General features: G+C 44.8%; 1 protein-coding gene across 2 annotated transcripts in view; it reads right to left on the bottom strand.

Moving 5' to 3' along the window:
• TENM3 (teneurin transmembrane protein 3) overlaps nt 1–12,147 on the bottom strand; it is a 442,234-nt gene that overhangs the window by 19,594 nt on the left and 410,493 nt on the right. The gene's annotated exons all lie outside the window — the stretch shown is intronic.

The raw sequence follows: 12,147 nt of genomic DNA, 5'->3' as shown, positions 1-12,147 counted from the left end.
AATAAACATTTTTAAATTCTATCTTCCATGAATTTCTTGAATGTGTATATTTGCATATGTGAAATATTTTAGGACTTTAAGACATTAGCAAGTTAATAAAAGCTCTTTAGAGGCTTTCATGTTCAGTGACTGACTTACTTTCTGAAGGGAAACGGGGATTTAAATGGTAGCGTGTGTGCTGATGGCTCTCCTATCTACACTAAAAACTGACTGATGATTTATTTTGTTTACTGAAGTAAGATACACTATTTCTTGACACTAAATGATTAACATAAAGTTACTCTTTTAATCACATAAATAAGAGGAACTGTCATTTATAAATGTGAAAATATTAAATGTCAAAATGTTAAATATTAAAATATATATGAGATCTGTGCTCATCACCATGCTTCAAAGACATCAAATTTGACTAAAGAATTTGTTATGGTAACAGCAAGAGAAAATCCAAAAAATGACAATCTCAGCTGAAGAAAGACAAAAAGCAATGCAAAATTATGGGGTGAAAAGCTGGTAATTTCCTGGATGCAGACCTACTTCAGGTTGGATTACAGATCGATGCTAAGGCTGCTCCACAGACACAAGGTTCCCAGTGAAATGCAGACTTGGACCATGGCCGAGTTACCTAAGCCCAGAAGCAGAACTCGTGAAGAAGGCATGCAGTTAGAAAAGAACACAAATTATCAGAGAAGAAAGAAAAGGAAGAAGAGCACATAATAGGTGTAGATTTGGAGCAACCTGTCAGGAAGGGATCCAAGAAAGACTTTAAGTGGTACTTTGGCATAAGCAGAATTTTCAGACCGCAATGATTTGTTTTGAAAAATGTGGGTTAGCAATTAGAAGATTGCAGGTAACAAAGGAGAGATTCAGCGAGGGCAGTGACGGTCACTGAGAGGAAAGAGAAATGCAGAGAGGGAAGTGTCTCAGGCCTGGGCAGCACAGGGTGGTACTGAGCCGGTCCCTGCCTGCCACGGGGCTCAGCCAGCAGCAGGGACCGATCCTTGGCTACTCGGCAGGGAAAGGCAGGCGCTGGAGGAGAGACACTACAGCGCCATTAAAGGCAATGCAAAAACAGAGCAGGGACCACCGACCAAAGGCCACAATAAGGGAATCCAGCACAGTCTGTTGCTGTCATTGCTTTTCTGAAGAAATCATCACTGTTGAAGCAACATGCATGAGTTTATTTATGCAGCAAAGCAGAGGTACAGAATTGTCAAGGAAGCCAGCCTCAAGTTCAACAGTAAATTTGGTGTAATTCTTGCCTCCCATTACACTCATAGTAAAATGTGAGGAACATATTATTAGGTCTTTAACAAATTATAACGTCCTTTTGAATGCTTCTATGTAGCATGGCAAAATAGAAACAAGATGTGGATAGGTGACCTGGTCAGGCTCTCACTGGAGCTCATGACTGGGTCGTTGCTGGAACCTTTGTGCACCCGGTCCCCCGTCCACCTGCCCACCTGCAAATCCCAGCGCCTGCCTGAAAGTTGAGAACTGATACCACCTGCCAGCAGCTTGCTGATGCTATTCTCACTGCTGCCACTGACCTGCCCCTTGATGACCCCTTTGCTGGTTTATGTTTTCTAGTGCCATTCAATCTAGAGCAGAGACTTCACCTTTCTCCCATAGAGAGCATTTTCCCAACCTTTGACTTTGCTCTTTCATTGGCTTGTCATGCGTCTCACTTCCTGCTGGGCAGGTGTTTTGTATCATAGGATGCTGAGCACATCATGATGCAGCCCAGGAGGCTGAGCATTCAGACACTAACCTATTCGCCTTGTGTCGTTTGGGAAAGAAAAGTATGAGTAACCTTTGCAGGTGGCACAGTTAGAATGACACAAGGATAAGCTGGGACCTCAGTGACCCAGCTTACCCATGTGACCTTGGACATTAGGAATTGTTGCTTTCCGCGAAGTAGCTGGGTGTGAGCAAAAGCGCTCATGGGCTGCAGTGTTTGCATGAGGCCAGCAATACCATGGCTGTCAAAGCCCTTAGAGCTTCACCTAACCGGTCACCTGACAGTTTGCACACGGCCTTTATGTGCAGGTTAAGGTGTGGGGGGATTGTGAGTACAAAATTTATGAAACCTGATGGGGAGGGAGGGAGAGACAGAGAAAGTCATACATGTGAAAATCTAACTGCGAAAGTGTGCCCTGGGAGGGTTACTGAGTACGGAGACAGGTTTTCATGCTGCAGAAGCTGGGGAGGAATCCCAGCCAGCGTGGACCTAAGCCAGTTCTGGGAACAGATGGGGGATTTTGGACATGGATTTAGATGGGCAGCCAGGCTTGGGGTGGGGGTGGTGGTGCTGAAGGAGAGCCTGGGGCTGGGGGAGGATCTAAGGGAGGATGAGGCTCGTGGAGGGGAGACTGATGGCAGAGGGAAGCCTTGGGCTGGTTTTGGTCATCGGGGGTTATGCAGCACGGAGGGAGGCTTTGAAGCAAAGTAAGGCTTTTTAATAAGGCTGATGTGAGGGCAGCACTGAAGGAGCCCGAGGCAGGGGCGACAGGTCAGAGAGTGGCTCCCAGCCTTGTCAACTTAATAGACCAGGGGGAAAAAAGTATTAGGAATGCTTATTTAAAAATGTGATTTTAAAACAAAACACTAGCATCTGCTACCCCCCATCATTTCATAAAGTCCATGTGAACTCACCAAGGGTAGGAATGACTTAATTTCAGAGTAAGAGATGGTTCTTCAAAAAAGAAGAAAGTATACAGGTGAAAAGGTCAGAAGTGCCTGACAATGCAATACAAAAGCTACGTTAGTAACGGGGTAGTCACAATGAAATTTAGTCAAAGGCTTAGGTGACGTGAGAACCTTCAGAAATGAAGACTCAGGGGCAGGGGTCTGGGTTCCAGTTCTGGCCCTGCTCTCAGTGTCCGCTTCCTGCTAAATGTACATGCTTAGACAGCAGCTGATGGCTCAAGTATTTGGGTCCCTGCTTGGATGGAGTTCCAGGCTCCTGATGTCAGCCTGGCCCAGCCCTGGCCGTCGTGGGCATCTGGAAAGTGAACCAGCAGATGGACAATCTCTGGTTCCCTCTCCAGCTTTCAAATAAATATAAAATAAATCAACAAATGAGGCCCAGAGGCCCAGGGACAATGGTAAGTTTTGATGTTGAGGTTTGATGATGGATGGACAGCCATGTGGAAACAGGATTGGACAGCAGGATGCACTGAAGGGCGCTGAGGGCAGCAGGGCCCATGTGCTTTTCTTTTTGGTGTTTCTGTGTGGCATCCCCCACCGCCCCACAGAGCTCTCTGGGTTTGTGCTGGGCCCTCAGATATGAGGCTATCAGCGTTACCTGTAGGAGAGGAAGATCAGAGGACAGCCTCTCTAGGACTCAGGCTCGCTTTGTGGGAGAGGAGCTCTTGTTTTTGTCACCTTCCTTAGGGAACAGAAATTCTTGTTCTTATGAACTGTTTCGGGGAAGACAGGGAAGAGGAAGATGGGAGAGTGAAGAGATGCTTATGGGAGAAGACTTGTGGCTTCTGAGGCCTGTCCACTCTCCTCCAGTTTCAAGTACTCAGCATCAAACAGTATTCTGCTATGGAGTTCTGTGTTGTAATTGACAATGAAAGTTTTATGAAGAAATTTTCTGCATCATCCTTAGCTGACTTTTGGCTTTTGTGAAAAATAAAATCAGTGAATAATTTTTCAGAGATTAGAACTTGGTCAATCACAATGAAAAACCAGATGAGAAACATCCCAAAGACCAGGGGACTCTGGGTAGCAATGAGAGCCTAAGTCATCAAATGTGATTTCTAGGTTCTTCCTCAAATGACAGGCTAATCCCTCCCCTTCTTGAACTCAATGAGAGGCAACACGCAATGCCTGTGAATGCCTGTGAATGCCTGTGAATGACCACTGTCCTCAGTGATGCTTTTTTGGCTCCAGATTCCAAGAGAGACCTTGCCATGAGTTCCATCTACCTCTAGACTCTGCTTATGTGCAACTTTGTAGCTCAGCTTAATGGTGCTTGGCCTTGGGGCTGAACTAGCCCTGCCCAGCCTGTATATTTGAGATGCAGTTTTCTTTTATAGCTTTTTGAAATCACAATGCAATTGGCTCCAGGGAATTTGACGAGAACATCAACTTGATGCTCTCCATTCTACCCATCTGGTCTTGGCCTCCTAGCTTCTGATTCATCACACTGCACATTCTTGGCGCTCTCTGCTGACCCCTCTTCACAAAGGACTCTGGCTGCAAAAGACAAACCCCCTCAAGCTCTGGCTGACCTCTGCTCTTTCACTGATGGGATGCTCTTACTTGATGTGGATGGATCTATTTGTTCATCTTTAATTTTGATTGTATTTTTGCCCAGACTTGCTGTTTTAGCCTTTGTGGTATATTTTTAAATCTCTTTTTAAGTTCCCCAGGCAGTGGGATTATGGACAAATGCTCCGGAGACCCGCAGCCTGTCATTCTCACTTGAAAATGCTGGATTCATCCTGAAATCACTCTTTCCCTCTTACAGACTTGAAAATCCCAACTCCTCATTTTTTTTTTCCTTCACACCGTTTCTCAGATATGTATCTTTGCATAGTTGCCCTAGATGGTTAATCGGTCTACCTGCCTCTGCCCATTACTCTCTTATAACCAAATTAATCTTCTGAAACACAATTAGAATACTTCTTTCCTTAAGCATCCTCAGTTGCTCCTCAGCTGAGGGAAAAATCGATTGGCCAAGGCTGTTACCAACCCCATGTCAATACACCAGGGATAGTGCAGATTTACTCAAGTGGAAGCAATTTGCAGTTCTCAAAAACTTTAAGACTTGACAACAGGATTATTCACTGTCTTCACTGCTACCTCCCCCCCCCCCCCAGTGGTTTCTTTATCCAACTTATCTTCTATTTTGGAGAATGGTATGTGCCACTCAGACCAGGCCCTAGAGAGGCACCTGGCTCAGGACAGGTTCTGATTGGAGATGTGGAGCCACTTGGAGGAGGGACAGGGCCCCTGTCCCTTGTGTGGACATGGGTGTCTGACAGATTCAGTTGGTATCACATTGGCCTGAAACACAAGCTCCATTTACATGTTTGCTCAAACACTGGTGGCAATGTCCTCCTTTAAGCTCCTCTCCCCCTCACTGGAGAGCATGTAGGAGCCAGCTGAACATGTGTCTGTCAGGTGGACTGGCTGCGCAGGGCAGATGTTGATGTGAGCACATCTTGGAAGCCTCTGGATGGGATCAGTACTCAAACTTCCTCATGGTTGGCTGACCTTCCTGTCTTCTCCAGTGCCATTCCAACCTTAGGCTGCCTGGACAGCTACTTAGTGTAGTCCCAGTTCATTTGCAGACTTGAATCACAGTGAAAGTGCCTATGGAAGATATACTTGACCGGGTTTGGACCACTACCCAGACACTAAGAATCTTGCCATCCATCTAACAACTCCTGAGGTTCAGATTTGTTTTCACACTCTAACAATGAACAACAGCAACCAGATCCTCCCAGGTTTGCCATGATTTTTGCACAATGCTAATCGGTAACAACCCCTCTCCTATCCCTGCAGCCGAGAAGAACAAAGTACTAACCCTATCGTAACTAAGCATGCATGCATACATCACTGAGTGACCCCCTTTCCTGATGAAAGGCATGGGCGCTAACAGCAGAAACAGAGCTGAGCCTGACCTGAGCTTCTAATGGTTGGCTGATTGGGAATCCTAACTGCCACACTGTGATTTGGAACAGGAACGCCACATTTAAGTATTCTGTATTGAAGCTGATGCATTTTAACAACTGTCTTACAGAAAAATCATCTTAATTTCTCCAAACTCTGTAGCGATGTTTTCTGTAAGACAGCCTCCAGCATCAGGTTCTGGGTAAAAAATGCAAAGTGTTTTCATCACCAAGGTAAGCAGAGCAATCAACTTCTCCCCAATCACTGGGCCATCTGGTTCTCTGTTGACTGCTACTGCATATGATAGAAGATGACAGTTTGGAAAATGTAGAATAAGAAAGACAAAGGAAAGTACTATTATACATCATTTCTGTCTCAATCACAAAGGGGATTTGGATGAGAAAGGGAATGGGGACTGTATGGTGACTATGGTGGGGTAATGCCAATTTAAATTTCTTTGCTGCTGCTGCATTTCATTAAGAGGTCTTGCTGATGGAGCAAATTCTGCCCTGTGCTTTGTTCCTTAAAACCAGAGAGGTAGTGGCATGTAAGGCAAGCTGCTATTTTTTGCCGCCACAAAAAACACCCCTGATAACATGGGCGCGGAGGATCACGGACAAGGGCAGATCTTCCCTCCCTCGTCTCTGCGCCAGCCCTTTTGAACACTGAACACAGTGATAGCTGGTCACAGAAATGATACTTTTTTTTTTCCAGGATCAGATTCAAGAAAAATGACCCAATGCCTCTTTCTTTCCATAGTCATTACCACATCAGGGAGAACTGACATGGCAATAATACATCTGAAATTCACAGGCCTGGGGATAAAGGAGAAAGTTGGGAGTGTGGGGGTAGGGGACATGTCCTTTTGGGGGATGGGAAGATTCTGGGTTGTCCATCATTAAGAGTAGGATTCTATTATATGCGGTCTTTTTAAAATTGGTGATTGGCTGAGGAAAGCCGACATGAGCAGGATACAGGTTTGGGTTCTGCAGTGCAGAATTGCTGTCCACAGGATGGCAAGGGAAAGCTGTGCTCTGGAAGATCTATGGAACAGAGCTGCACGTGCCCTCCCCTCCCTGGAAGACTTCCAGGCGGCTGGAAATGCTTGGAAAACCAACGCCTCCCTCTCCCTTCCCCTTTCTGCATAATCTTGTGCCTGTCAGCCTCACAGACTCACACCCAGGAAATGACTGTGAGTGAGAGGGGACAAGGAGGGATGGGGGTGCTCAGAGTGCATTAGAGAAAGTAAAAAGCAAATGGTTCCATTTGGAAAGAACAATTTTATAAATTGCTATTGCTACCACGCCTTTGCTCAGTTTGACCAAAGCTACTATGTTGGATAAGAGAGCCACAGGGCAGATTTCTTTTTTCTTGAGCCAAGGAAATGGGCTGGTTTTTGTTGCACCTTGTTTCCTTTTGGCATAATCCCTGGCAGGGGCCTTGAGAGGGAGGGAGGCAGCAGCAGAGGTGGAGATGTCATTAGACTTGGAAGTGATTGTCATGAGTGTCAGTGCTCAGGAGCCTTCTGCTTCACAGGTGGGGCACAGAGAGGTGCTGGGATTTACCCAGGATCACATGTTCTGGCTAAGTGAGCAAATCCCGGCTGGGCACCAGGCTTTCAATTCAGATCAGTGGCTTTCCCCCTTCAGCCCAGGCTGCCTTTCAGACAACAGGAAAGAAAGGGACAAATGAGATGTCAGTGACTTGGCATATTGAGAGGAATGAGAAAGAAGAGAAGGAAAATCAACAGAAGCAGGTAAGAGTCAGAGTCCAAGATGGGCGACCAAAATAGGATCCATCCACAAGCTTTAAAAGTGAAAATGAATATTGTATGAGAAGTGAGGGAAGGCAGAGAAAAGATTCAAGTTTGGGCGGCTGAGGAGCCAAAAGGGGGTAAGAAAAGGACAGATGCAGAAAGTGAAGCCATGGATAAGCAGAGACACGGATCAGGAGGTTTCAAAACCAGGGGAGGGGAAGCCTGTCGTGGCAAGTGGCGCCTCAACTGTTAACACAGCTATCACTTTTATTGTTAAGCCACAGGGAAGTCCAGGCTGCAATTCAAATATTCATACACATCTCTACTTGTAACCGGATAGTCTTCCTTCCTTTTCAACATGATTCCACTCACACGCTTAGCTTCAGTTCTCTCCAAAGTCTCATGTTCCACATCTCTCAAACTGCTTTCTTCTAAAGTCTAATAAGACACTTTGAACCACATGCTAGATTGTTTGCTGGTAACTGCCGAATCGATCTCCCCTTCTGTCTACCAACCCCCGTATTTCCTCAATGCCTTAGTTCCCTAAATTGGAAAAAGGCTTGTCCGAGTTCCTGCCTCCTCTCTCGCAAAGTTCTACCTCATCTCTGAATGATTCATCAACACCTTCTCTGTAATTTCACTTCCCAGCTTAGATTCACTTTTCTATTTTCCGGATATTTTTTTTTTTTTACATCGAGAGTTGCTCAGCACTGATCTTTTCTTTTTTCTACCTTAAATGCCTCCATACCACTGCACTGGCCGTGATGCCTCCCTGTCGTGCTCCCTGGACTGAGCCCTATCTCCACAGAATGTACTAGGTAGGCAGTCTCACTCCTTGCCAGCCACTCCGAGCCCAATCTGAGCAGAACTGTGACTTCCCTCCACCTCCCGCCCAGTGCCATTGTCCTCCCCCAACCCTATCCCCACAGTCCCTGCATGCTCTCATTAGCTGACTTGCATATTCTTCCTAAGCCAGCTGGACACTTCCCTGTGGTCTAGAACATTCTGCCTCTTCTAGCTAACTTTCATCTACATCTTCCAAGACTGAATTTGAAAATGATCTCCTGGAAAGATTGCTAGCCTCTTTTCTGCATCCCCAGTTGTCAAGCCGACAGGCTGCTCCTTTGCAGGTGCATCTTGGTGTGAACAATGCTTATCATTTGCCATCTTCTTGCAGGAATGGGGTACCTTTTTTTTGCGCAGGGCCATTTGAGTTTTTATAACATCATTTGTGGGCCATACAAAATGATCAACTCAAAACTTAGCTTGCCCTAGGTTTACTGAATTTCAAGTCCTGCCTGTGGTTGGTTGCCTTGGCATGGTTGGTTCAAACGATTTTACAGGGCTACATGGCCCCTACTCCTTAGTTACTTCTCTGGCTTCCTCAGGGGACTTTGACTTCCTGAAAAGGAAGGAAGGTGTCTTTTAGCTAAGGTCAGTGCCTGGTGAATAATAAGTTCTTATTGATGAATGAATGCAGGAGTGAGGAAGTAAATGCCAAAAATTCAGTGGATAAATAGGAAATGTCTGATGACTAAAGGCACAGATGCAACTATTGCCTTATCTAAGCCTAACAGGTTTGAAATAGTTTAATAAATTACCAATCCTTTTCCTTTGCAGTGTAGCGTGTAGCATTGGTTTTTAAGTAGCATACATACTTCTGGAGACAGAAACTGACAGTGGGCTGGCAATGAATGGACCAGTCTTATGTGGGACTACCCATGACTACAGGAGGGCATGCCACAGGGTCAGAGATGGGATCTACTTTAATAAGTTAAACCAAGAATGCTTTATTAAATTGATGAAGGATAAGTGAATTACTTATCAGCTGAATATGGACATGCAGGTACATGCATGAAAACGCACTGCCTATTTCACCCGCTGTAAATGACAAATAACCACTGCCCAATGCATTTGGATCTTCCTGGGTTCTAAACGGTGGTTTATCCTGAACATTTCTTTGCTTCTCTGGCAATGGCCAGATGCATTTAGACTCCACCATTTGCTCCTCTAGATTTGAACATGAAAGATTTTAAAATCGTTCATTTATTTAAAAAAATTTAAAGATTTATTTTTATTGGAAAACAGATTTACAGAGAGAAGGGAGACAGAGAAAGAATTTCCATCTGCTAATTCACTCCCCATTTGGCTGCTATGGCCAGAGCTGAGATGATCTGAAGTCAGGGGTCAGGAACTTTTTCTGGGTTTCCCAAATGGATGCAGGGTCCCCGAGACTTTGGGCCAACCCTACTGCTTTCCCAGGCCTCAAACAGGGAGCTGGATGGGCAGTGCAGCAGTCAGTACACAAACCAGCAGCCATAAGGGAATCCTAGTGTGTGCAAGGTGAGGATTTAGCCACCAAGTCACTGCGCCAGGTCCCAAATCTTTCATTTATTATTGTACCATTACTCCATCTAGCTTAAAAATATATACTTTCCTTGAATTCTAATTTCATGTCATGTTTATGCTTGTCTTTAATAGAACCTGTTCCCTCTGTTTTAAGGTTGAAATAGAAAATCTGTCCTTTACCTGATGCTTGACTAATGTTCAACAATGGTTTACATCTGTCGATGAACTGCTTCCCTTAAATGAACTACATGTTTGCCAGACTTGCTTTTCACACACTGTTTTTGAAAAGGCACAGAGGTCTTAATTCTTATCAGATTTATGCTCTTAAAATAGATTTTAAAGGGAACAAAAGCTCACATTTGCAGGCACAGCAATGAAGTGATGTTTTTTATACCACTTTTTCTCTCAGAAGTTTGAAAGGTCTCTCAGTTATAGAACTACAGATTCACCAAAGGCTGGAATCATCTGAAAGCAGAGGCAAAATGTTTGGAAGTGTGTGTTTGTGAGGTGTGTCATAGGTAACAGTTGTGGGGGATGCCTGGGAAGGGCTGAGAGATGGCAGTTGGCCAGGAAGTGCCTCCAACCCTAGGTGAGAAACTAGGAAACAGTTCTGGCTCTACAGGTGCATTTTGGAATGTCACACTATAGGCACCAGTCCTTCTCTGTGTTGAACGCCTCCCCAGGAGGCTAAGCAATAGGGTGCCCAGGAGTAGCCTGCTGCAGTGTTTTTTTTATTTTGATATCAGAGGAATGACTCAGAGATACCAATAGCTAGAAAATGTCCTTTCATCACCCTTAAGTTTGGTCTTTGTAAAAACGAAAACAAACGAAAAGGTTTCACTCGTGTGTTGGTTGTCATTGTGCCAATCTTGCGCTTTACTCAGTTTTAAGGGTCAGCTGCATGACGATCACTGTGTAAGGGAAGCTGATGACACATACGCGTACGAGGTGATCAGATAATCTAATTTAGGCAGTTATGTAGTTAAACAGGGAACCGGACAATTTTGGAAGTTGCATTTCCTCCTTTTCTAACAGCCAGGATGAAGAGATGTAATGCATTTAGAGCACTAGTGTGCTGAAGAGGCAGTGCTGGAAGAATTGGGGTGGCCTTACGGTTGTTGATGTACTTCAGGGGTACAGCTCATTGAGCAAATGATCCGTTTTTGTATTTTTCTGGGATTTTTTCAGGTAATCTGTATTAACATAAAATCTCTTCATTTTCCTTTCTCTTTCAAAACTTGGACAGTTATTTTTTTAAAACGTGACTGTGGAAGGGAATTGGAATACATGAAGCATTAATAAAAGTACTGCCTTCCTAGTGCCCAGGTTCATGTGTGAGAGGTACAGCAGCTCCTTCATTCAGTCGCCTACACTTTTGTTACGGATGTCCCTAGAAATACTCCTTCTGGTTAAAAATCTAGAGCAGAATTATTTAAAAATTAAGCAAAAATGGAAGTCAGCCTTGGAATTTTCTCATGATTTTCAGTGATCTGCTGATAATAATGTCTCATAAATCCTTCCAGAGTCCCCAGCATTTTCTTCCCTAAAGCAAAAGGGAAGGAAAGAGTGGGAGCTCAGTACCTTTTTATAACAGGTCTTCATGAATGGCTTGCCTTTTTTTCCCTTTTTTTAAAGTCTTATTTATTTGAAGGCAGAGTCACACAGAGAGGAAAGGAGAGGGAAGGGAGGAAAGGGGCGTGGGGACCATGGATACACATTGGCCACAATGGACAGGGCTGGACTGAGTTGCGTCTAGCAGTTTGGAACTCTAGCTGAGTCTCCTATGTGCATGGTAAGATCCCAAGTAGCTGGGCCATCATTTGTTTTTTTTCCAGGCACATTAGCAGAGAGTTGGCTCAGAAACAGAGCAGCTGTGACCCAGACTGGCACCCTTATGGGATGCTGGTGTTACAGTGGTGGCTTAGCTCACTGTGTCACAACACCAACCCCGATTGTTTAGTTGCCAGTGAAGTACAGGGTGGAAATCACAATGATGTGGTTTTAATGCTGGAGTTTTTAGGGTGGGGTGTCAGCGGCCTTTGTTAAAGGGCAGGAAGCCCCTCATTTTGGTTGTAAGGAAGATTCTTCTATAAATCTTGTCACATCTGAAGTTATTACAGTAACACCCAGACAATTGAGAACCCAGCACGATACAGCTATCAGACCTTTCATACGTGATTCAGTGTTGGCAAAAGCGGACATGTCTTTATTAATTTGGAATAATTTTCATTATAGTTTCCGTGCTTTCTGTTCTTGGAATTCAACATTTGTCTTAGGGGCAGCACAGGTAACGTTTACCCTGCCTGGCTCCCTCCTTGGAGACCCCTTCTGGGGGCCTCTCCTAGCCGTCTCAGAATGGATGTCAGTGGAAATCGTGGGTTTGCCATGGGCACAGAGTGCAGTTCATTATAAAGAAA

This window comes from Ochotona curzoniae, unplaced genomic scaffold (genome assembly GCF_017591425.1).
Source record: "Ochotona curzoniae isolate NIBS_2020 unplaced genomic scaffold, NIBS_Ocur_1.0 scaffold_4505, whole genome shotgun sequence".
NCBI lineage: Eukaryota > Metazoa > Chordata > Mammalia > Lagomorpha > Ochotonidae > Ochotona > Ochotona curzoniae.
This window is presented reverse-complemented; position numbering and strand designations above follow the sequence as displayed.